General features: G+C 52.7%; 2 long non-coding RNA genes across 6 annotated transcripts; one reads left to right on the forward strand and one right to left on the reverse strand.

The window, feature by feature from the left end:
- Positions 1-421: 421 nt before the first annotated feature.
- On the reverse strand, positions 422-18,295 carry LOC117089399. The gene is made up of 3 exons (XR_004439582.1): positions 17,379-18,295; positions 14,603-14,620; positions 422-469 (listed from the first exon to the last, which is right to left on the reverse strand). It is a non-coding gene; the product is annotated as an uncharacterized LOC117089399 (long non-coding RNA).
- LOC117089393 lies at positions 8,520-14,434 on the forward strand. Of its 5 annotated transcripts, XR_004439576.1 has the most exons (4): positions 8,520-8,671; positions 9,027-11,138; positions 12,690-13,609; positions 13,814-13,857. It is a non-coding gene; the product is annotated as an uncharacterized LOC117089393 (long non-coding RNA). The 5 variants fall into 5 exon arrangements; XR_004439577.1 differs by lacking the exon at positions 12,690-13,609 and having other exon boundaries at positions 13,814-14,434; XR_004439575.1 differs by lacking the exon at positions 13,814-13,857 and having other exon boundaries at positions 12,690-13,783.
- Positions 18,296-25,415: the final 7,120 nt, after the last annotated feature.

The raw sequence follows: 25,415 nt of genomic DNA on the forward strand, positions 1-25,415 counted from the left end.
CTGCCCCTCCAAGCCGCCCAGCCCCACTGGCCACCACGGCTCACTCGGGGCTCTGCCTCTCAGTCGATGACCGGGGCAGAGCCGGGCAGTCCATGGGGTGCTAGCTGGGCCGGGGCCACTGGATCAGAGCTGCACAGCCTGTCCCTGCACCCTGCTCCGCCTGGACACCTCACCTGCCTCCAGCAGATATCATACCCCCATCCTGGGGGACTAGAGACCATGTACAAGGGCCTTTTTTTTTTTTTTTTTTTTTTGAGATGGAGTCTCGCTCTGTCGCCCGGGCTGGAGTGCGGTGGCTGGATCTAAGCTCACTGCAAGCTCCACTTCCCGGGTTTCCGCCATTCTCCTGCCTCAGCCTCCCGAGTAGCTGGGACTACAGGCGCCCGCCACCTCGCCTGGCTAGCTTTTTGTATTTTTCAGTAGAGACGGGGTTTCACCGTGTTAGCCAGGATGGTCTCAAACTCCTGACCTCGTGATCCGCCCGTCTCGGCCTCCCAAAGTGCTGGGATTACAGGCTTGAGTCACCACGCCCGGCCTTTTTTTTTCTTAAGAGACAAGGGTCTTGCTATGTTGCCCAGGCTGGTCTTGAACTCCTGGGCTCAAGTGATCCTTCTGCCTCAGCCTCCCAAGCAGCTGGGATTACAGGCGTGAGCCATTGTGCCCGGCTCAAGTGATGTTTTTTTTTCAAAGTCCTGATACCTCAAGTTAATGTCCACCTCTTCTCCCTCACTTTAGCCTGCAGCCCAGGTGGTGACAGCAGGAGCTTCCTGAGAAGGTCCTGGGGTCCTTGCACCCCCTCCCCAGCTGCTATGACTTCCCCTAGTGGCTGCTCTGCAAAGGCTTGGTCGTTGGACTCCCTGCCCCCCTGCAAGGAGATTCCCATTCACGGTGTCCCCCAGGGCCTGGCTGTCTGAGGTCACAGAGCCTCAGGCTGTAGTGGCCTTGTCCATCCTGTTTCCAGGTGTGTGGCTGGCCCAGCCTGACCCCAGTGCCCTGGTGAGGGGTGGAGTGGGTGACTGGGCTTCCAGGTGCCCAGCATGAGGCTGGCACAGGGGTTGGAGCAGGGGAAAGACCCAGATTCTGCTCCAAGGGGTCTTCCCACTGCCTGACTCCCACCAGGAGCCTGGCTAGGCCTTGCAACCCCTTGACCGGGTAGAGCTGTGGGCACTTGGGAGAGGCCTCAGCATGGCAGGCATCCCTAGCCAAAGCCCGGAGCAGGTCTCCCATCCAAGCAAGACTGAAAAGGAGGCAAGCCGTGCAGTTTGGGTCCTGAAGTGGAGGACACTCAGGGCCGCTGGGTCTGCTGGGCAGGGAGGGAGCCCTGTTCCTCCTCAGACCTAGGGCTCTGGCACAGCCCACCCACTGTGGGGGCTGGGGCCCCGCTCTGTGGCTCCAGGAAGCCCAGTGTAAGGGCAGAAGAGGAGGCAGGGGCGGGGCATGTGCAGATGCCTCGCATGGGTGCCCATCCCCCCAGGCTTCCTGCAGAGCCCATGACTGGAGCCCTCCAGCAGTTGGCACCACCCTCGACATCCCTGCATTTATTGGTGTCTACTCAGCAGGGACTTCTGGCACCCTCCTTCCTCCTAGAGCACGTGGCAGCGGCTGGCTGGGGTAATAAAGAGCTGACCCCACAGTACGGCCACCAAGGCCCTGATGTGGCGTCTGTGTGAGGGATGGTGACTTCCGGCACCTCTGCACTGAGCTGTGTCCCCCAAGATGGGTCAGTTTGCCCCCAGACCAGCTCTTCCTCCCCAGCGTTCCCAGGCCTGGGGCTTGGCACAGGGAGGCCCAGCCTGTGGCTGACCCCTCACCGCAGTTCACCGCTCCCGAACAGAGCCCACAGACTTCTTTCCTGGGGCTCCCGCTGTGTGTGTAGGGTGTGTGTGTGTGAACGTACGTACGTACTGGCTGTGCGTGGTGTGGTGTGTGCCTCTGTGCACATGGTGTGTGTGGCATGCACATGTGCTGTAGGTAATGTGTGGCATGTGGTGTGTGCCTGTGTGTGGTATGTGACATCATGTGTTGTGTGTGCCTGTGAGTGGCATGGGTATGGTGTGTATGTGTGTGTGTGCGCGCGCGTGCACATGGGCCAGCTGATCCTGGGGATGAAGGCTGCCGCCCGCTCTGCCTGCCTCCCTGGGAGCCACAGAACGTGCGCGGTCGTGTGCCAGGCTCTCCCTCGAGTTCCTCCTGGAGCTGGCAGGGGCCCTGCTGCCGCCCACCTGGCAGATGGCTCAGAGCCCTGCTTGGCGGCAGCGTGCAAAGTCTGAGCTGCACCCCCGCCCTAGGGTGGAAAAGCGACCTGTGGCACCCTGGACTGGTCCCTTCCTAGCGTCCTTCTCACAGCGTGCTTCGTGGGAGCTGTTAATTGCATGGAATAGACCTGTTTTCCCTTCTCAACCCCTAGTCTGCAGAGAGTGTTTTCTGCTCCTCTCCCATGGGCATCTGTCTGTTGACATCCTGGGTCTGGGTGGGGTCTCAGCACAAAGACAGCAGGGGCTGCCCTCCTGAGACTATCTAACCTGTAGCCTCCCCCTGACCACGGGGTCATGGGGCTCCTTGCACAGCCCAGAGCAGGGTGCAGGTTCACCGGGGCCTCTCCAAGGCTGCGAGGCCTGGCCAGTCCCTGCTCAGCTAGGACCACCCAGTGCTGCTCCCTGGGCCTGCCTCTCCCTCGGCCTGGGCTTTGTGCATCTGCTGCACCATGGGGCTGTACGCACAGGCCCCCCACACCTGCCCGCCCGTCCCCTGGGCTGGATGAGTGCAAGAAATGGCCCATGTTTGGCCGGGCGCGGTGGCTCAAGCCTGTAATCCCAGCACTTTGGGAGGCCGAGACGGGCGGATCACGAGGTCAGGAGATCGAGACCATCCTGGCTAATACGGTGAAACCCCGTCTCTACTAAAAAATACAAAAAAACTAGCCGGGCGACGAGGCGGGCGCCTGTAGTCCCAGCTACTCGGGAGGCTGAGACAGGAGAATGGCGTGAACCCGGGAGGCGGAGCTTGCAGTGAGCTGAGAGCCGGCCACTGCACTCCAGCCTGGGTGGCAGAGCAAGACTCCGTCTTAAAAAAAAAAAAAAAAAAGAAATGGCCCATGTCTCCCCAAGCAGCCCAGCCGAGTGCTCCAATGAAAGCCACGTCCCTGCTCCCCTTGTTCCCCTATAACCAGACGCCCTGAGAGACGTCCTTCCTGTGCCTGTATGTGCAGTTAGGAGGGTTAGGAAGCCACTCTCCTACACGGAGACACAGGACGTTCTGAGATGGATAAAAGAGCTGATAAGGAGAAGTAAGCCTGAACAGAAATTCCTGAAAGGACCAAGAGAGACTCCCTAACACAGCCAAGCCTTTCCAAAAGCCAGGAGGAGGAGAGAGGACTTGACTCCGGCCACAGGCCCAGGGCAACGTGCTGGGCCCCGGAGCGTCCTGCTCCCTGGGGCGCCCCCGGGTACGTGTGGCCTAGTTGACCCCAGTTCAAGGTCACAGGCTCACATGCAGCAGCCAAGGCCCAGGCAGAAACTGCAGGCAGGGCCTGGGGAACATTTCTGCCCCCTCCCAGGCTCCCATCTGCACTTGGCTAGCTAAAAAGAGTCACTCTCATCATTCACAGTGTAAAAAGAACACCTTCCCTCTCAGTTTGGACCTGGCCTGACACACAGGGTCACTGCTGAGTCATCTGTGACTTGGGAGTAGGGACCAGGGAGGGTGGACACAGTTGAGTCAGAGGCAGGTCTATGGGCAGCGATGTCTGCCTCTCCCCCACGGGAGCTGGAGAGCAGTGGCACCCCATCATAGCTCACTGCAGCCTTGATCTCCTGCGCCCAAGTCATTTTCCCACCTCAGCCTCCCGAGTAGCTGGGACCACAGGCACATACTACCAAGCCTGGCTATTTTTTTTTTTAATTTTGTTTTAGAGACAGGGTCTTGCTAATGTTGTCCAGACTGGCTTTGAACTCCTGGATTCAAGCAATCCTCCTGCCTCAGCCTCCCATAGTGCCAGCATTACAGGCGTGAGCCACCATGGCCGGCCATAATTACCCAGTTGTAAGGCCAGCTGATTAATTCATCTCTCCATATAATAACACATTCACAGGTTGGGAGATTAGGATGAGAACATCTTTGGAGAGGCCATTATTCTGCCTTTTAGAGAGAAAGGCCTAGGACAGGAATTCCCACTGCTCAGGTTTAAAGGAAATACTATGTTCCTATCATTGGTTTATGAAGGCGCCCCTTTCTCTACATTCCTACCAACATTGGATGTTTTCCACTTTTGGGACTTTTAGCAGTTGTTGAGCCAGCCCATTTTACCTCAGGGAAAATTGAGGTTTAAGGAGGGGAAATTACTTGCCTAAGATCTCATGCAACTTTCTGTTTCCCGACTCCCAGTCAAGTCTGATTCTCCCTTGGCGTGCCTTATATGGGAGGATATTTACCCGGTGGCTTGGAAACCACTCAATGACTTTGTATCTTCCATCCATATATCTGCAGCCCAGCAAATGTATATTGGAAGCCTCAGACATGTGACCAGGGCCTTGTGGGCTAGAGGCAGACCGGAGACCATGTTGTCTTTTTTTTCTTTTCTTTTTTTTTTTTTTTTTTTTTTTTTTTTTTTTGGAGACAGAGTCTCCCTCTGCTGCCCAGACTGGAGTGCAGTAGCTCAGTCTCACTAGGTTGTAGTGCACACTACAACCTTCGCCTCCCTGGGTTCAAGTGATTCTCATACTTCAGCCTCCTGAGTAGCTGGGATTACAGGCATGCACCACCATGCCTGGCTAATTTTTGTATTTTTAGTAGAGATGGGGTTTCACCATGTTTGCCAGGCTGGTCTCCAACTCCTGACCCCAAGTGATCCACTTGCCTCACTCTCCCAAAGTGCTGGGATTATGGGTGTGAGCCACCGTGCCCGACCAGTGCTGTTGTCTTTTGAGAGCCCCCTTTTCTCTCACCTGATCTCCCTGCCCCCCATTTTCCCCTTTAGTCCCCTTTCCAGGTGCTACTGAGTAGCTGTAGGGTCAGTCTAGAAATGCCAACCAGCTTGGGATCCTTGCTGGGAGAGCCCTTCCTTCCCTGGCTTTGTAACTCAGGGCCTTCTGGTGTGCACACCTGCAGGGTCCAGGCCCGGACTGTGCTTCTTGCTTCTCTCTTTCTCTCCCTGAGATTGGAATCCTGACTCTGTCCTCAACTAGCTTGAAGGGGCCCCCAGGAATGGCCCCTCCTGGATTTCATACCCTTGTATAGTCCTGTTTCACTTTGTAAAACATTTAAAAGGTTTTTTTTTTGTTGTTAGAGACAGAGTCTCACTTTGTTGCCCAGGCTGTTCTCAAACACCTGGCCTCAAGCAGTGCTCCTGCCTCAGCCTCCCAATGCACACCCGATCTCTTTCATTTGTTTTGTTTTAGAGACGGAGTCTCGCTCTGTCACCCAGGCTGGAGTGCAGTGACACAATCTCGGCTCACTGCAACCTCTGCCTCCTGGGTTCAAGCGATTCTTCTGCCTCAGCCTCCCGAGTAGCTGGGACTACAGACGCCCGCCACCACGCCCGGCTAGTTTTTTGTATTTTTTTAGTAGAGACGGGGTTTCACCGCGTTAGCCAGGATGGTCTCGATCTCCTGACCTCCTGATCCGCCCGTCTCGGCCTCCCAAAGTGCTGGGATTACAGGCTTGAGCCACCACGCCCGGCCCCGATCTCTTTCTATCAGGGTTGGTGTGTGTGACCAGCATATGTGTTGGAAGTGATGGTTTGTCACTTCTGAGGTTAGGTCATAAAGACGCGGCGGCTTCTATCTTGCCTGTGTTCTCTTTCTCTTGGGCCACTTGCTTGGGGGAGTGCCAGCTGCCAGGGCTTGAAAGCACACACTCCTGGGCAAAGGCCCCATTGGTGAGGGACTGAGGCCTCCAGCCTACAGCTGTGGGAACATGAGAATGAATCTTTTAGGAAGTGCATCCTTCAGCCCTGCTCTAGCCTTTAGATGACTCAGTCCAGGCTGCAATTTTTGTTTTTCGGGGGGTTGGGGGGGCAGAGTCTTGTTCTTGTTGCCCAGGCTGGAGTGCAATGGCGCGATCTCGGCTCACCACAACTTCTGCCTGCTGGGGTCAAGCGATTCTTGTGCCTCAGTCTCCTGAGTAACTGGGATTACAGGCGCCTGCCACCATGTCCAGCTAATTTTGGTATATTTTCAGTAGAGACGGGGTTTCACTATGTTGGCCAGGCTGGTCTCAAAATCTTCACCTGGCGATCTGCCCGCCTCGGACTCCCAAAGTGCTGGGATTACAGGTGTGAGTCACCGCACCTGACCAGCCCTGGCTGCATCTGGATGGCAACTTCCCGAGAGAGCCTGAGCCAGACCACCCAGCCCTGCCTCTTCTGAATTCCAGACCCACAGGAACCATGAGTTAGACCTCTTTGTTGTTTTACACATCTAAATTTTGGGGCAATTTGTTAAACAGCAGTAGATAACTAATATACCAGCTGTAGGGCTTTGGGCACGTTCCTTAGGCTCTGCACCCCCGTTTCCTCCCTCGTGCCATGATCGTTGTAGAGGTGAGTGAGGAACGTGTAGTCGCAGCACAGGACCACACACATAAGGCAGCTTGCCAGCCCCTCCTGAGATGTTTCTGGTCATCTTCTTGCCCCTCCCTGGATGGACCGTGACTTCACAACGTCAGACCAAGTTATTATATTCTTGGCCTGAGGTCATCCATTGGCCATGGACAGAGGTTCTGGGCAGGAAAGGGTGAGATAAAGAGAGGGGTCAGTCTCCTTCCTCCAGCCTGGGTCCAGAGAATCGTGCTGGGCCAGGTGAGACATCTGCTCCCTGTGTGGTGTCCTAGGATGGGCAGCTGGACCTGACCCATGGGGAGGTTTCTCTGTGTCTCCAGAGGGCAGAGGGGCTTCTTGGTCTGGCTTCTCTAGCGCTTGGCCAAGCATTCTGGCTGCCATTGAGGCCTCCAGCAAAACTGAGAACTGTCCTTTCTTCCTTGCCCTTCAGCTGCCCCTCTCTCCTCTGCCCCCTGCTGCCTTGTCAGCTGCTTTCTTCACGTAACAGCCTCCTTGTGACCCTTGGCCCCTGCCCCTGAGGCTCCTCCACCCTGGGCTCCGTGTTCTAGAGTTCACCGTGTACTATTTCCTCAAGTTGTTTTTACTTCACTGCTTCCCTTTTCTCTGTGCATTACTCAAGAACTGCATGGCCATGTGTCAGTATAAAAAAAAAAGGGCCGGGCGCGGTGGCTCAAGCCTGTAATCCCAGCACTTTGGGAGGCCGAGACGGGCGGATCACGAGGTCAGGAGATGAAGACCATCCTGGCTAACACGGTGAAACCCCGTCTCTACTAAAAATACAAAAATTAGCTGGGAATGGTGGCACACACCTGTAGTCCCAGCTACTTGGGAGGCTGAGGCAGGAGAATCGCTTGAACCCAGGAGGCAGGGGTTGCACTGAAATTGCCATTGACTCCAGCCTGGGTGACAGAGCGAGACTTCGTCTCAAAAAAAAGAATTAACCCATTTCAGTCGGGTGCGGTGGCTCACGCCTCTAATCCTAGTACTTTGGGATGCCGAGGCAGGCGGATTACATGCTTCAAGACCACCCTGGCCAACATGGTGAAATCCTGTCTCTACAAAAAATACAAACATTTAGTAGTGTGTGGTGACACATGCCTATAGACCCAGCTACTCAGGAGGCTGAGGCAGGAGAATGGCGTGAACCCAGGAGGGTGAGCTTGCAGTGAGCCGAGATCAAGCCACTGCACTGCAGCCTGGGCAACAGAGTGAGGCTCCGTCTCAAAAAAAATAAATAAACAAAACAAAATAAAATAAATAAATAAAAATAAAGAATCGCTTGAACCCGGGAGGGGGAGGTTGCAGTGAACAGAGATTGAGTCACTGCACTTCAGCCTGGGCGACAGAGCAAGGCTCCGTCTCAAACCCCCCCAAAAAAACAAAAAACAAACACACAAAATCATGATCCACATTAACAACTACAAACAAAACAAAACAAAACCGTCACAAAATCATTTATAGGCAAGGACAGAAGCTCTGAGGCTGCCTCCGGGACGATGGACAGTGGTAGGATTGGTTGTTTTCTGCCTTACGAATGTGACTTACAGGCCAGATTTCCTTCTGTGAATGCTTGTTAGTTGTGAAACTAGCGGAGCTGCGCCTCCGCGTTCACGCAGTGCCAGCTCCGGAGTCCGAGCCCCGGGTTCGAGCTCAGCACCGCCGCGACCTCGGGCGTGACCCTGGCCGGACCCCGGTCCCCTCTGAGCCTCAGTTTCCCGGTCTGGGAGCCGGGAATGACAGCTCGCCCTCCCCCCCGCCCCGCCCCTCGGGCCCTGGGATTGGTTCGCGCGAGGTCCCCTTTCCCAGGAGGGGCCGGGCCTCACCCGCCAGCCAGACCCCAACCCGGAAATGCAGTTGGGGCAGGGGCGGGGCCCACTCAGGCCGAGGCGGAGCGACGATGGGTGCGGCCAATGGGCGCGGGCGGCGTCTGCGGTGCGACGGAAGTCCTACTAGGCGTCGCGCGGGGGGGCGGGGGCGTCGCGCGGGGCGGGGGCGTCGCGGCTATTGCTGGGGTTCCGCTTCTGGGAGAAGGCTGAGGAGGCGCCGCGAAGCGCAGCGCTGCGGGGGAGGCGCCCGCGCCGACGCGGGGCCCATGGCCAGGACCACCAGTCAGCTGTGAGCGCGCGGCGGCGGACTGGGCGCGCCAGCTTGTTACCCTGCCGGGTGCGGCCGCCGCCCGGGTCCGGAGAGGCGGGGCGGCCCGGCGGCCCCAGGGCCGGGTACCGCCTCACCTGCGGCCGGGCGGGGGATGGCGGGCGCCGGCCGAAGGCGCTGCTCGACTGCTGCGGGGAATTCGGGCCTGGGTTGCGGCGGGCGCCGGCCTGGCCGGGGCGCTGACAGACGCGAGGAGGGCGGGGGAGGCCGGGAGGTGTCACCTGGTTCAGCGGGTGGAAGTGCCTGGAAAGTTTGTTTTCGGCTCGGCGCAGCTTGGAGTTGAGCCTCCGGGGTTACCTTTTGGTTCTGTTTGTAGAGGAACCGCCCTGGGCTTCCACCTGGAACGGAGTCCCTGGCGTCTCCGCTGGCGAGAGAAGCAGGTGCAAGTTCTTGCTCGAAACACCTGATGCGCCTGGGCCCCCGTTTGCAGATTCTCGATGACAGTGGTCGGGTAAACTCTCCTTTCACGGCCCGGCCAAGGGGCATTTGGGTGCTTTTCCTGCCCGTGGCTGTGCTCAGCGTTGTGGGAAGCCCCTGGGAGGCCGAATGTGCAGGATCACCGAGGGGAAAGTGAGCTTGACAGGTAGGAGGGATTTTACGGGAAGGACCGAAACAAACCACTTGTTGGGTGAAATGTTTTGCTAAAAGTATCTCTGGTGTTTATTTTCTCTCTGTTGCTAAAAATACCCCTTGTGTTTTTATGTTTGCTATACGGTAAATTCTACAGTCTGGGGACGATGGTATGCGATGTGCAGTGGGTGACGGAAGAACGTCTACATAGCTTGCAAAATTTGATTTAAAAGGCAAATATTTTAAATGAAGGAAAACCCAAGACATTTACTTGATTCCTTATCTTCCAGGATGCGGCTTTTATTTATTAATTTTATTTATTTATTTATTTATCTATTTATTATTTATTGGAGTCTCGCTCCCGTCGCGCAGGCTGGAGTGCAGTGACGCGATCTCTGCTCACTGCAACCTCCACTTCCCGGGTTCAAGTGATTCTCCTTCCTTAACCATCCGAGTAGCTGGGATTAAAGACGTGTGCCACCATGCCCGGCTAATTTTTGTATTTTTAGTAGAGGCAGGGGAAGGTATGGGCCTTCTTCTGAGAAAATGCAGAGTGACACTGAATTTTGTATCGATGTCAGGAGACTCTTGAACCTTCTGCAGCTCACTCGTGGACTTTGTAGAGATGCGTGATAATCCAAAGTGTTAAGGAAGAAGGTTCAGTTGAGAAAATGTTGGAGGGTGAAAGGGATGCCTGTCGCTATTTTGCATATGTGGCTGTACCCCAAAGTGCCCTGACTAACACGCAAAAACATGAATTAGGCGGCTTGGCCAGGCTCAGCGGAGGCTGGGGCCGAGAGTCATGTCGAAGTCTGTGAGGTTAACCTGCACCCAGTGACAGTCATGGCGAAGTTTGTGAGGTTAACTCGCACCCAGTAACGCTATTGCAATGCAAGGTATGTATTTGGTGTCATCCACGAGAAGAGGAAAGAGCAAGTTTTCTCACGGCCTTGGCAGTTCCACATGATGGACGTTTAGTATCTGTAGTTTTCTTCGCATAAGGCAGCTTTTTTGCACAAAAGGACTGGAATCCAGTGAGCAAGAATGATAGCATACAGGATAGATTTCCACATGAGGAAGTGTCAGGAACGAGGCTTTTGCATCTCTCAGCTGGATTTCCACATCTGTACATACGTGAGAACATGCCGTGTTTCCTGTCCGTAATGGTGGAGGCAGCCCTAATATTGTATTTTCACCTGAGGACGGAGAGACCTTCAGGATTCAGGTGGGTTTGCATCTGGACTTTAGGGTGGCCCTGTAGGCCCTGTGTGAGAAGCCCCTTCCCAGTGAACTTTCCCATGTGTGTACGCGTGGACAGCCAACAGAGGGAGCAGTGCGAGCGTGAAGGCAGACAGTGGCCTGGCCCAGGCTGATGCTAAGTGGGCCAGAGGCAGTGAGTACCATTTCTTGAGCTGACTACTTAAGACAGGCGCTTCCCTAGGTACTTTCACAGCTCATTGCAAGGTAGGCGTTGTTCCCATTTTGCAGGTGCAGAAGCTGAGCTGCAGAGACGTTAAGTACCTGCCTCGTAAGTGGTAGAAACTCCAGTGTTACCCTGCCCCTCACGTTCGGAGCCCCCGAGGGAGGGTCTGCCGGGCAGCTCAGCCCAGCACTCTGTGTAAGGAAGTCTTCAGTGCCACTGTCCAGGATGTCTTCCCGGGGGTTGGGCCTGAACGTCGTGACCATGCCGTGCTGGAGGCAGGAGGGGTGTCTTCATGTGGAGGAACTGTACATATTTCTTTGGCAGATGGCTGAGCTCTGTGACCCCGGGGCCTGTTTCAGCCTCCTGCTGTCAGAAAGCAGCTGTGTGGAAAGAGGCTGTGATTCGGCCTTGTTTGAGGGCCGATACTCTGAATGGGTGAGGCTTGGAATCCTCCCTTCGGAACAAAGAAACATGTAATGATTCTGCTGAAGGTAGAATTGGGGGACTAGGCAGAGTGGGCTCCTGCCCTCCCTAGGGTGGTTCTGTCTTTTGCAAAGGTGGCTGCATCCTTAGGGGAAGGTGAGGGGAGAAGCAGAGAGCATGGAGAGCAGTGGCTTTCGATTTCTCTCTCTTCCAGTTGGGCCGGATTCTGGACGTGAGGCTGAGGGAGTACATGGCTCCTTCAGAGCGTGGGCTCAGATGCTCAGATGCTCGGAGTGCTTCCGGCTGCTTTTCTGTTGGTAACTCACGTGTTCTTCCTGTAGGCTGGCATTTTTCTTTCATGTGTTTTTTTTTTTTTTTTTTTTTTTTGAGACGGAGTCTTGCTCTGTCGCCCAGGCTGGAGTGCAGTGGCCGGATCTCAGCTCACTGCAAGCTCTGCCTCCCGGGTTCACGCTATTCTCCTGCCTCAGCCTCCCGAGTAGCTGGGACTACAGGCGCCCGCCGCCTCGCCCGGCTAGTTTTTTGGATTTTTTAGTAGAGATGGGGTTTCACCGTGTTAGCCAGGATGGTCTCGATCTCCTGACCTCGTGATCCGCCCGTCTCGGCCTCCCAAAGTGCTGGGATTACAGGCTTGAGCCACCGCGCCCGGCCTCATGTGTTTTTTTCGCTGGTCAGAATTATAGTCTTCTGATTGTATGTACATAGCTGGTTATTATCAGATACATAGTTTAAAAATGTGCATCTAAATATAGATTTTATTGGTGAATGCATTGTGTTCTCATTCTATAAAAAGTCTTTTTTTTTTTTTTTTTTGAGATGGAGTCTTGCTCTGCCCAGGTTGGAGTGCTGTGGCGCGATCTCGGCTCATAGCAAGCTCCGCCTCCTGAGTTCAGGCCATTCTCCTGTCTCAGTCTCCCGAATAGGTGGGACTATAGGCGCCCGCCGCCACGCCCGGCTAATTTTTTGCATTTTTAGTAGAGATGGGGTTTCACCTTGTTAGCCAGGATGGTCTCGATCTCCTGACCTCGTGATCCACCTGCCTCGGCCTCCCAAAGTGCTGGGATTTCAGGCGTGAGCCACTGCGCCCGGCCCTCCATAAAAAGTCTTAAGCACAAAATTATGCTTAAAAAAAAAAAACCCTGTCTCTATAAAAAATACAAAAATTAACCATGCGGTAATGGCACGTGCCTGTAATCCCAGTTACTCGGGAGGCTGAGGCACGAGAATTGCTTGAACCTGGGAGACTGAAGTTGCGGTGAGCGGAGATGGCGCCACTGCACTCTAGCCTGGCCAAGAGCGTGAGACTCCATCTGAGAAAAAAAAAAGAAAAGAAAATCTTAGCAGGCTCTCCTGTGCAGATGCTGCTGGTGCTGAGCTTTGTGTCTGGGGCAAAAAAGGTGAGGGCGGGCCCCGGTTGGTTTAGGAGAAGTGGTTATGAACAGAATGGGCCCCATGCTCCCAGCCTGAGGAAATTCTTTCATGAAAAAGATTGCTTCTGCAGCTTGGAAGGGGATGGTCCAGCTGATGCTCCTGACCCTCTCTCAGCCCCAGGGGCAGAAGGGAAACAGTCAGCAGCATGGCCATTGCAGATGGTGCCCAAGGCGGGAGAGTAGTTAGTGTCTGAGCAGGAGGGGGTGGCCGGCCTTTGTGGGGCTGCTTCAGAGAGCTGGGCAGAGTCTGGGCCCCAACGTGGACTAGCAGGGGAGGAGCTCTCCTGGCTGGGGTGGCCACTCAGGGAGGTCTGGGTTGCCTGAGCAGGGAATCGGCCTCCTGTGGAGGAGGTTTGCCAGCGGGAGGTGCTCTTCGTGTGGGCCTGGAGGACCTCCAGGCGGCCTGCACTCGCCTAATACAGCTGGCTTCTGCTGGGAGGCTGGGTTTGCAGCCAAACTCTGAGACCTTTTGGACAAAACATGCTAAAGAAGTTGGTGGTGATAAGAAATTCATACTAAACTTGTTCTATTAGGGCTTTTTTCGCTTCAAGTGTATTATTTTCCTTCAGTAGCCCTCTATTTTTCAAATTAATGTTGAGCATCGTGTCAGAGTCAGGTTTTGAATGACACAGGATGTTTTCAGATCCTGTAAGTTTACTTGAAGCTATCAAAATAGCCTCCTAACAAAATTATTTAAAGCGTAAACTATTTTGGAATACTTTTAGATATGTAGAAAAATTACAGACAACACAGAATTTCCATAATATCCCTCAGCCAGCTTCCCCAATGCTATCACATTACCGTGATGCCTCTGTCAAAACTGAGGTGTTCACACTGGCACCACACTACTCACTGAGCGACGAACTTGTTTTGGATTTTATCAGTTTTCCCCCGATGTCCTTCCTGTCCCAGGACCACGCCCCTGGTGCCACACTGCATTGCATTGTCCTGTCTCCTTTGCGCCCCCTGGTATAGGATAGCTGCCGTCCTTCCTTGTTTGTCATCACCTTGGTACTTTTGAAGAGTCCTGGTCAGGTATTTTGCAGGATGTGCCTTCATTTGGGTTTGTTTGATGTCTTCTTGTGGTTGTACAGGTTGTGGGGTTTGGAAGATCCCACAGAGATGAGGTGTCTTTAGTGGGTCGTATTAGGGTACATGACATCCGCGTGACTCATTACTGGTGATGTTAAACAAAATTACTTACAAAAATTTAAAAAAATACATTATTTTTTGTTTTAGAGATGAGGTCTCGCTCTGTCATCCAGACTGGAGTGCAATGGTGGGATCATAGCTCACCGCGGTCTCCAACTCTTGGGCTCAAGCGACCCTCCCACCGCAGCCTCTTGAGCAGCTGGGACCACAGGTGCACGCCACTGTGTCTGGCAAAATTAGTTTTACTTTACTAAAAGGAGCACTTAGGCCTGCTCTGCTCTTTGCTACTTGCAGTTTTTGTGTTACAGATTGTAGGACACTTGTGGTGATTTAATTTTGGAAGGGACCTTCTTTCTCACCCAGTTGGATCTTTCCAGTTTCTAGATGAAGACACTTGGGACCTGGAGGCCTTCTGACTTTTGGGTCAGAGCTGGCATGGAGTCCAGGCACCTGCTCCTCTGACCACTTTCTGCAGGCATGGATGCTCCTGGGACACTGCAGGGACAGAGCCGTCCCTAGCAATGCAGATTGACGGGGCTGGTTTCCAGTTGGGTGGGGCCGCATCCCTCCCGGAGATGTGAGACAGGTTTGAGATGAGTTCGCTCGCCTTCTGTCTGCTGCCTCTTTCTTTTTTTTTCTTTTTCTTTCTTTTTTTATTTTTTTTTTGAGACGGACTCTCGCTCTGTAGCCCAGGCTGGAGTGCAGTGGCGCAATCTCGGCTCACTGCAAGCTCTGCCTCCTGGGTTCAAGCGGTTCTCCTGCATCAGCCTCCTGAGTAACTGGGATTAAAGGCATGCACCACCACCCAGGCTAATTTTGTATTTTTAGTAGAGACAGGGTTTCTCCATGTTGGTCAGGCTGGCTCCAACTCCCGACCTCAGGTGATCCACCCGCCTCAGCCTCCCAAAGTGCTGGGATTACAGGAGTGAGCCACTGTGCCTGGCCTATGAGTAGCTTCTTTTTTATTTTTATTTTTTGAGATGGAGTCTCGCTCTGTTGCCCAGGCTGGAGTGCTGTGGCTTGATCTAGGCTTACTGCAAGCTCTGCCTCCCGGGTTCACGTGATTCTCCTGCCTCAGCCTCCCTAGTAGCTGGGACTATAGGCGCCCGCTACCATGCCCGGCTAATTTTTTTGTATTTTTAGTAGAGACGGGGTTTCACAGTGTTAGCCAGAATGGTCTCGGCCTCCCAAAGTGCTGGGATTACAGGCGTGAGCCACTGCGCCTGGCTGGGGTAACTTCTTGATGAATATTTTAGTAATATAAATCTTAGTCTGAATTCTGTGTTGCCTAGATTCCATGTAGGGGAATGGGCAGGTCAGAAGGGCGTGGCCTGCGGTGTGGCGAGGTGCTAAGGATTAGGTGCTGCAGTTTTCCCCCAGCCCCTCCTGGTTCCCTGGTGAACCCACATCAGCCTCAGATGGGCAGACCCCCTACTCATGGCGGGGCTGGGAGTGTGGGCTCTGTAGTTGGATTCTGCTTGAGAATTGTGCGTGGCCTCACTGTGGAGTGTTTGACTGGACAAAAGCCTGCTGTATACTCAGTGTCCCCATCTGTAGAAAGGATGCTGATGGTATCCACCCCCAGAGTTGTTTTCAGGACGAACCACGATAATACATGTAAAATGCTCAGAAGACTGTGTGGCAAACAGCAAGCACTTAATAAAAAAATTTTTTTGGCCGGGCGCGGTGGCTCAAGCCTGTAATCCCAGCACTTTGGGAGGCCGAGACGGGCGGATCACGAGGTCAGGAGATCGAGACCATCCTGGCTAACACGGTGAAACCCCGTCTCTACTAAAAATACAAAAAAACTAGCCGGGTGTGGTGGCGGGCGCCTGTAGTCCCAGCTACTTGGGAGGCTGAGGCAGGAGAATGCGTAAACCCGGGAGCGGAGCTTGCAGTGAGCTGAGATCCGGCCACTGCACTCCAGTCCGGGCGACAAAGCGAGACTCCACCTCAAAAAAAAAAAAAAAAAAAAAAAATTTTTTTTAGCAGCGAAAAATGACGTTTTATTTATTTTAAACAATAGCATTTAAAGTTATACCTGTAAGTGGCACACAGAAGATATATGGAGAGTTTAAAGAATGAAAATAAACTCACATGTGGCCACTACCCTACTTGAAAAACAGGATTTACCAGAAGGCTCGAGTGGCCCTTCAGATTGTAGTTTCTGGCCCCTCCCGTTCAGAGGTAACTCGCATCCTGGGGTTCATGTTGATCAGTGGTGTTTAAAGTACACCTGTAGGAAGTTCCAAAGTGGGGGAAGTGAAGGAAGCCTCCTTGCAGAGAAATCTTGTGCTTTCCTGTTCCATCATATGTTTGTGTGACAAATATACAAAGACAGTGTTGAAGATGTGGCTTAGTGAAATTGAGACCTGGCGCTTCCTGAGGCTGGCAGCCGGGTTGAGCCTGAGGACTAGACTTCAGACAGTTGGCAGTTCCCGCCTCATTGCCCTCTGTCTGCCCTGGGTAGGTGAGAGGCTCCTTGGGAGGCCAGTGGAGATGGCTGTGGGAGGAGAGATTGGGCAGCTGCCCTTGGAGCTCACCCGCCCACCGCTCCTCCCTCCCTTCGTGGAGAAATAGAAACAGCTTTCCTCCTGCCCTCACCTGTTGCCGGGGCTTCCATGCTGATTGGGGTGAGCTGCATTTTGCTGAGTTGCACCGCGGGAGAGCGTTGGTGACCACTTGCCTGCTGTGGGCCAGCTTCCCGTCTGCCTGTGGTCACGGACCAGTGTGGGCAGAGCTTTCGGACATGGGTTGCTGGTACGAGCACACCAAGAATCTCGTCCGCCACAGGGCCTGCCCTGTGAGCTGCCCGCCGGACTCCACAGAGTGCTTCACACTCCTGTCTGGTGTGGGGCCCGCAGCCTTTGCGGGTGGGCCCATGTCATTAGCCTCATTTTGTAAAAGAGTCTTGATGGGTCGGAGAGGGGTGGCTTATCCACAGGTAAGCTGTAAGCCTGGAACCCAACGGGGGCATTGGTTTTGCTGCTTCACCACAGTTGTCCTTGGTAGTGGCAGCCCGGGGGGTGGAGGAAGGTAGTGGCGTTCCCTCCCTAACACCCCCTACCTCCACCTAGTTTTCTGTACCGGGCCTAGCTTTGTGGAGTTTCCTGGGGTGAGAGGAGGTTTTTACCAGAAGGTTCTTTGCCAGTGAGCACAGCTGACCTGAGGGCAGTATCCCTTTGGAGATGAGCTGGTTGAATTGTAGCAGCCTCCCACAACTTTGGTCCGGGGGCCTGAGAGAGCAGTTCCTGCTTGCCGTGTGTGAGAGTGTGCAGGCGCTGGCTGTGCCTGTCCACTGCATTCCCAGGCTCCAGAGCACACACAGCCATTCAAAGGTAGCTTAGCTTTTTGTTTGGGATCCTTTCTCTTGCTGGCTTCACTGTTCATCTGCGGGACAGCATCTTGACCATAGGAGGCACCCTGATTTCCTTTTTCTTTTGAGTCGGAGTTTCACTTTTGTCGCCCAGGCTGGCGCAATCTCTGCCCACTGCAACTTCCGCCTCCTGGGTTCAAGTGATTCTTCTGTCTCAGCCTCCCGAGTAGCTGAGATTACGAGTGGCCGCCACCACACCCAGCTAATTTTTTTGTATTTTTATTAGAGATGGGGTTTCACCATGTTGGCCAGGCTGGCGTCAAGTGATCCTCCCACCTTGTCCTGCCAAAGTGCTGGGATTACAGGTGTTAGCCATTGTGCCTGGCCTGATTTATCTCCTGTGTGTGAGGGATCTCAGCCTTCCTATATAGTTTTGTCCTCAGAGTTATAGTTGGGTCTTCTAATCCAGTAGATATTTAAGGCATTTGGAAAAGGGGACACACTTCATTTGACTTTGAAAAGCTTATTTTATGATCCAGTGACCATTGGTTGGGAAAACTTTATGTATGTGTCTTTGGTGTTACTTTGTTGTGAAAGTGCTTCCAGCCGGCTTCAAGGCCTGCGCAGGTGAATCTTGTAGGTAGGTGAACTCAATAAATCCTCATAGCAAGCTTGGGAGGTCAGCCCTCCGGCTCCCTGACTTTCAGATGAGGAATCTGAGTCACAGAGAACTGAAGTAATGCACCCAGGGACGGACTGCGAGCGAGTGGCAGAGCAGGCGTTCTGATGTTGCACTTAGAACAGCTCTGTCTCTTTAAGGCCCAGGACTAGTTCAAGGGCAAAAGGCTTAGACAGAGACAGTTTAGTAACTAATGACTAATCTTTTGGACCTATTTACTCAGGTGATATTTTGGATTTTAATCTTCTGCAGCAGGTTTGTAGGGGGAAAAAGGAACCTTCTTAGGAGCCAAGACATGTTTGAGTAATCTAGTTGCAATTATTCAAATATCGGATGTATAGAGAACAGTGGCATCCCCCTGAGGCTGAAAGACTGTTTCTCATTGCACTAACCCCGAGTCTTTGGAAGCTTCCAGCTTCCCCAAGCTCATTTCTTCTGTAAAATCCTTGCTTGACCAGGTGCGGTGGCTCACACCTGTAATCCTAGCACTTTGGGAGGCTGAGGCGGCAGATCACGAGGTCAAGTGGTCGAGACCATCCTGACTAACACGGTGAAACCCCGTCTCTACTAAAAATAGAAAAAATTAGCTGGGTGTGGTGGCGGGCGCCTGTAGTCCCAGCTACTCAGGAGGCTGAGGCAGGAGAATGGCGTGAACCCGGAAGGCAGAGCTTGCAGTGAGCGGAGATGTCGCCACTGCACTCCAGCCTGGGCGACAGAGTGAGACTCCATTTCAAAAAAAAAAATTTTTTTTTAAGTATCTGGGTGTGGTGATGGGTACTTGTAATCCCAGCTACTAGGGAGGCTGAGACAGGAGGATCACGTGAGCCTGGGAGGTCGAGGCCGCAGTGAGCTGTGATTACTCAACTGCACTCAGCCTGGACAACAGAGTAAGACTCTTATTCAGTCAGTCAGTCATAAATGAATGAATACAACTAAAAACATAAATTTGTTCATGTATGAGATTTTACTGAGTGGCTCACTTGTCAGTTTTTCATAAAGCAATGTGTTCCCTTGAATCTCTGCGGAAATGGAAGTGTGTCATGTGTGCTTTTCCCTGGCTGGCCTCTAGCTCTGCACTTCCATAGGTTCTGCTCTGCATCTAGGCTGGGAAACCGGGTCTGGGCTGGCCCCTGCCTCTGGTGGAGACGCAGCTGGAGCCCGCCTTGCTGGAGACCAGAGTTTGCCACTGTCCTGTCCTCCCCTCCTGCTGTGTCCTTGAGCTGTGCTTGGGGACTCGGCACACAGATTTACTTACGCCCGTGTTGATCTGATGCACATGGTGGTGGGACGGGTGTGGGGGGGATGGCGTGGCAGAGACAGGTGGTGCTCTCCCCTCCCCCACCTGTGGAACACTGATGGCGGCTTATGGGAGCGGCCAGGTTAATTTGCAGCCACGCTGTGGTGCCTGGGACGGTGCAGTGTGAAGTGCCGGCTCCTCCTGCCTCCTTGCCTTGTGTGGGTCCCTACAGCTCAATGCAGTCCTGCTGTTCTGCAGTCCAGGGCAGCCTTGGAGGCCCTGTGCCGTGTCCAGGTATGCCCATGGCTGGCCGGCCTTGCCAGGACAGCCCAGGCCCATTACGGTTCTTGCTGGCCCCGAGCCTGGTGATTATGACCTTTTTCCCACCTTCCATTGTCCCTGAAGATGGAGGGTTCTTGCTAATCTCCCAGGGGAGAGTTGCTGGAGTTTGATTGCACTTAGGTTATGTTATAGCAGGCTTTGGTTCTAGGGACAGACCATAAAGGCACCGACTGAGCTCCAGGACTTTGTCTGACCTCTGGCTTCTCTTGTGAAATGGATGTTTATGAAAACCATAAGGCACACTCGACTTACTGCTGAGCCTTATGAGCCTTCGCAAAAGCACAGCTTTCCATAAATGAGTGATGCTCTTACTTGTTTGTTTTTTTTTGGGACAGAGTCTCACTCTGTCGCCCAGGCTGGAGTGCAGTGGCGTGATCTCAGCTCACTGCAGCCTCCGCCCCTTGGGTTCAGGTGATTCTTCTGCCGCAGCCTCCCAAGGAGCTGGGACACAGGCATGCGCCACTACGCCCAGCTAATTTTTTGTACTTTTTTGTAGAGATGGGGTTTTGCCATGTTGCCCAAGCTGGTCTCAAACTCCTGAGCTCAGGCAGTCCACCCACCTCGGCCTCCTAAAGTGCTAGCATTACAGGCGTGAGTCACCACACCTGACCTCTTTTTTTGTTTTGTTTTGTTTTGTTTTGTTTTGTTTTGTTTTTGGAGACAGGGTCTGTCTCTGTTGCCCAGGCTGGAGTTCAGTGGCATGATCTTGACTCACTGCAGCCTCAACTTGCTGGTCTCAAGTGATCCTCCTGCCTCAGCCCCCTGAGTACCTGCAACTACAAGCACACAACACCGTGCCCGGCTAATTTTTCTTTTTTTTTCTTTTTTTTTTTTTTTTGAGACAGAGTCTCGCTCTGTTGCCCAGATTGGAGTGCAGTGGTGCAGTCTCGGCTCACTGCAAGCTTCGCCTCCCGGGTTCACGCCATCCTGCTGCCTCAGCTTTCCGGTAGCTGGGACTACAGGCACCCGTCACCACACCTGTTAAATTTTTTGTAGTTTTAGTAGAGACGGGGTTTCACCGTGTTAGCCAGGATGGTCTCGATCTCCTGACCTTGTGATCCACCTACTTTGGCCTCCCAAAGTGCTGGGATTATAGGCATGAGCTATCGCGCCTAGCCATGCCCGGCTAATTTTTCTAAATTTCATAGAGATGGGGTTTTGCCATGTTGCTCAGGCTGGTCTTGAACTCCTAAGCTCAAGCGATCACCCTTCCTCGGCCTTCCAAGGTGCTGATTTACAAGCGTGAGCCTCCGCACCCGGCCGAGTGGTACTCTTAGGGTGCTTATTGCCGCCATGGGTTCTGTGTTGCTGATCACGTTTGTACCATGTGCCAGGCACTGGCCACCTTCTGCAGCCTGTACACAGGCCCTGAACTTAGGGAAGGTTTGGGAGTCTTAATTCAAGAGTTTACTTTGTTCTTTGTGAGCCTGTGTGTCTAGAGGGTTCCATGCTTCAGGGAAGCCAAAGCCTGGTGCTTGCTTCGGCTGCTCAGCCAGCTTCTCAGACACATGAGAACGTTTCTCCACCCTCAGGGCTGCAGCCCACCTTCTACAGAGCTGGGAACCTTAGGCTTCACGTTATGTTTAGCTTGGATTTGTGTCATAACTGGGCTCGATGGCTCAAACTTGTAGTCCCAGCACATTGGGAAGCTGAGACCAGAGGATTGCTTGAGCCCAGAGGTTTGAGGCTGTATTGAACTGTGATCGATTGCGCCACTGCACTCCAGCCTGGGCAGCAGAGCAAGACCTTGTTCCCCGCCTCCAACAAAAAAATTATCATAAAAGAAAAATCCATAATCCCAATATTTTGATGACTGTGCTTCTCATGGTGTGGTTTTCTTGTTAGTCTCTTCTGTAGCCGTGCCTGTAACACTTTTGCCATGTTAGCATCTGTAACAATTTTATATTTTTTTTTTTTTTGAGAAGGAGTCTCACTCTGTCATTGAGGCTGGAGTGCAGTGGCGGATCTCGGTTCACTGCAACCTCCTGACTCCCAGGTTTAAGCAATTCTACTGCTTCAGCCTCCTGAGTATCTGGGATTACAGGCACATGCCACCACACCCGGCTAATTTTTGTATTTTTAGTAGAGATGAGGTTTCACCATGTTGGTCAGGCTGGTCTCAAACTCCTGACCTCGTGATCTGCCTGCCTCGGCCTCCCAAAGTGCTGGGATTACAAGTGTGAGCCACCATGGCTGGCCTTGTATTCTTTTTTTTTTTTTTTTTTTTTTGAGACTGAGTCTCACTCTGTCACTCAGGCTAGAGTGCAGTGGCACAATCTTGGCTCACTGCAAGTTCCGCCTCCCGGGTTCACGCCATTCTCCTGCCTCAGCCTCCCGAGTAGCTGGTACTGTAGGCACCCGCCACCATACCCGTCTAATTTTTTTAATTTTTAGTAGAGACGGGGTTTCACCATGTTAGCCAGGATGATCTCGACCTCCTGACCTTGTGATCTGCCTATCTAGGCCTCCCAAAGTGCTGGGATTACAGGTGTGAGCCACCATGCCCGGACTTGTATTCTTTTATATATATATTTCACTTTTCAATTAGATGTAATTTCAAGCTTATGGAAAAGTTGCTGGAAGAGTACAGAAAATTTCAACATCCCCTTAACCCAGATACACCACTTGCTTTAATTTTTAACTATGTTTCCATAGTTTTTATATCTGTTTTTAAGGACTGTGTAATATTTCATTGAGTGTCTATGCCCCAGCTGACTTAATCTCTTCTTTGTTGTGAGCATGTAGGCTGTTCTAAGCTTTTGCTATGATACCCAAAGCTGCAGGGAGTGGAATATTTCATAAATGTGACTTTAAAAGTCATTCTCTTAGGCTGAGCTTCTAGGAGGGATTCAAATAGTGATTTCTATGTGTCTGAGAGATTTTGTATGTCGGTAATACTTGATAGTATTTCTTTTTTTTTTGAGACGGAGGTTTTCTCTTGTTGCCCAGGCTGGAGTGCAATGATGCGATCTCGGCCCACTGCAACCTCCACCTCCCTGGTTTAAGCGATTCTCTTGCCTCAGCCTCCCAGATAGCTGGGATTACAGGCACCCGCCACCATGCCCAGCTAATTTTTTATATTTTTAGTAGAGATGGGGTTTCACATGTTGGGCAGGCTGGTCTTGAAGTTTTGACCTCAGGTGATCTGCCCGCCTCAGCCTCCCAAAGTGCTGGATTACAGATGTGAGGCACTGCGCCCAGCCTGAAGTTTTCTTAATGTTCAATTTATTAAACTATCTGCTAAAAATGTTACTGAGCATTTAAAACATACTGGAAAATGAAAATGTGTACATTTTATTGATCAGATTCTTTTAGAAATTTATTAGAAAGCCCCTTGGTCATATTTCATCACTACTTTCTGTTTGGTTAACTCCTTCTTGTTTTCATACTCATTTTTGTACCATGTCTGGAGTTATAATGAACTTAGTAGACCTGTAAGAAAGAGAAGCCTTTCTCCTCCTGGCCACGGTCCTGGTCCAGAGCTAGAGTGGGGTGTGTCTTCTGGGTGGCCCTGCTTCTGTCTGTCCCCAGGGATGGCCTCTTGGGTGAGCCTGGGTGTCTGTGCTTTTGGCGCTGTCTGGCTCCTCTTGTACCTGCTACCTGCAGCCTCCCTTCTCCACCTTTGTGTTCCTCGGGTTGGGGTCACCATGTTCTGTCTAGATTTGTTTTTGTCTTTGTTATGCGTCTTGCATCTCTCTCTCTCTCTCTTTTTTTTTAAAATTATTGTTGAGATAGCATCTCAGTCTAGCCTAGGCTGGCGTATAGTGCCACAGTCATGGCTCATTGAAGCCTTGACCTCCTGGGCTCAGGCAATTCTCCTGCCTCAGCCTCCCATGTAGCTGGGACTACAGGCACACACCACCATGTTTGGCTTATTTTATTTTATATTTTTATTGTAGAGACAGAGTCTTACTGTGTTGCCCAGTCTGCTCTTGAACTCCTGGCCCCAAGGGATTTTCCTGCCTCAGCCTCCCAGAGTGCTGGGATTACAGGCATGAGCCACCATGCCCAGCCTGCTTGTTTTAATTAACCTGTTTTTAGTGGTGTTTCTTTTCTTTTCGTTTCTTTCTTTTTCTTTTCGTTCTTTTTTTTTTTTTTTTTTTGAGATGAAGTCTTGCTCTGTCGCCAGGCTGGAGTTCAGTGGCACGATCTCGGCTCACTGTAACCTCTGCCTCCTGGGTTCAAGCAATTCTCCCTCTTTAGCCTCCCGAGTAGCTGGGACTACAGGCACATGCCACCACACCCGGCTAATGTTTGCATTTTTAGTAAAGACCGAATTTCATCATGATGGCCAGGATAGTTGCTATCTCTTGACCTCGTGATCCGCCCGCCTCAGCCTTCTAAAGTGCTAAGATTACAGGTATGAGCCACTGTGCCTGGCTATTGTTTTTTTTTTGAGACAGAGTTTCGCTCTTGTTGCCCAGGCTGGAGTGCAATGGCATGATCTCAGCTCATTGCAACCTCTGCTTCCCGGATTCAAGCGATTCTTCTGCCTCAGCTTCCCGAGTATCTGGGATTACAGGCATGCACCACCACACCTACCTAATTTTTTTTCTTTCTTTTTTTTTTGAGACAAAGTCTGGCTCTGTCACCCAGGCTGGAGTGCAGTGGCGCGATCTCGGCTCACTGCAACCTCTGCCTCCCGGGTTCACACCGTTCTCCTGCCTCAGCCTCTTGAGTAGCTGCGACTACAAGCGCCTGCCACCACACCCAGCTAATTTTTTGTATTTTTAGTAGAAACGGGGTTTTACTGTGTTTGGCAGGATGGTCTTGATCTTCTGACCTTGTGACCCGCCGGCCTTGGCCTCCCAAAGTGTTGGGATTACAGGCGTGAGCCACCGCGCCCGGCCTTTTTTTTGAGATGAAGTCTCACTCTTGTCACCGAGGCTGGAGTGCAATGGGGCAATCTCAGCTCACTGCAGCCTCCGCCTCCCGGGTTCAAGCAGTTCTCCTACCTCAGCCTCCTGAGTAGCTGGGATTACAGGTGCCCGCCACCATGTCCAGCTAAATTCTGTATTTTTAGTAGAGACAGGATTTCACCATGTTCGCCAGGCTGGTCTTGAACTCCTGACTCTACCTTGGCCTCCCAAAGTGCTGGGATTACAGACGTGAGCCACCCCGCCCGGCCTAATTTTGTATTTTTAGTAGGGAAGGGGTTTCTCCACATTGGTCAGGCTAATCTTGAACTCCCGACCTCAGGGGATCCACCCGCCTCTTCCTCCCAAAGTGCTGGGATTACAGGCCTGAGCCACCACGCCCGGTGTTTTTAGTGTTTCCAAGGATTGCAGCTTGGCTGGTGACAGTCCCTTCAGAAAGGCTTCGCTGCTCCTCTGTGCTGGCACAGACGCAGGAGACCCTGTGTCTTCAGACATAGCACGGGCTTCAGGACCCTACTGAGATGGAGTCAAGAGCTCTCTAGGGTTCTTTGAGTGGGAGTTGAATCGGAAACCGCCATCAGCACGCCTGGGCTCGCCTCGCGTTGTTCTGCGGTGTAGGGGGGGCCATTGTCACCACCGTGAGGACACGATGGGGTCTGGGGAGGGATTGTTATGGCTGTGGGTGCGCCTTGCACGTCTTGCCGACCTAGCTTTGCACGCTGATCTTCCCTCCATGCACGCTTACATTGTTAACTGGGTTTCTGCCCTCCCTCCTCTCCTTCGTATTTCTGTGTCTCATTGACAACTGTTCTGTAGTCGCTTTGTTGACAGTTGCCAAACTGCTTTCCAAAAACATTTCCACTGCAATCGCGGGTTTTGGTGCCAGCCGCAGCGGTGTGAGTACGCTCGCTTTATTATAGTCTTGCCAGCACTGGGCGTCTCTGTGTATTGTAAACACATGTGATCACCACTCTTACCTCTCCATCCCCTCATAATTAAAGATGTGCCGTGCTGTCGCTGCTCACGTTACCTTGGCCTTGGGGGGAGTTGGCTGGAGGCTCATGCAGCTCGAGGGAGAGGAGGAGGGCGAGGCGCTGCCCAGTGGAGTAGCGGGCATCCATGGCATGGGCAGGAGTCGGGAGAGGAGGCCGGCAGCTGGCAGCGGAGCATGGGGCTCAGCTGGCCTGCCCTGTGCTTGGGGGTTGTTTTTGAGCATTGAGAAGAGGTCCTTACACCTT

This window comes from Trachypithecus francoisi, unplaced genomic scaffold (assembly GCF_009764315.1).
Source record: "Trachypithecus francoisi isolate TF-2019V2 unplaced genomic scaffold, Tfra_2.0 Contig00831, whole genome shotgun sequence".
Taxonomy (NCBI): Eukaryota; Metazoa; Chordata; class Mammalia; order Primates; family Cercopithecidae; genus Trachypithecus; species Trachypithecus francoisi.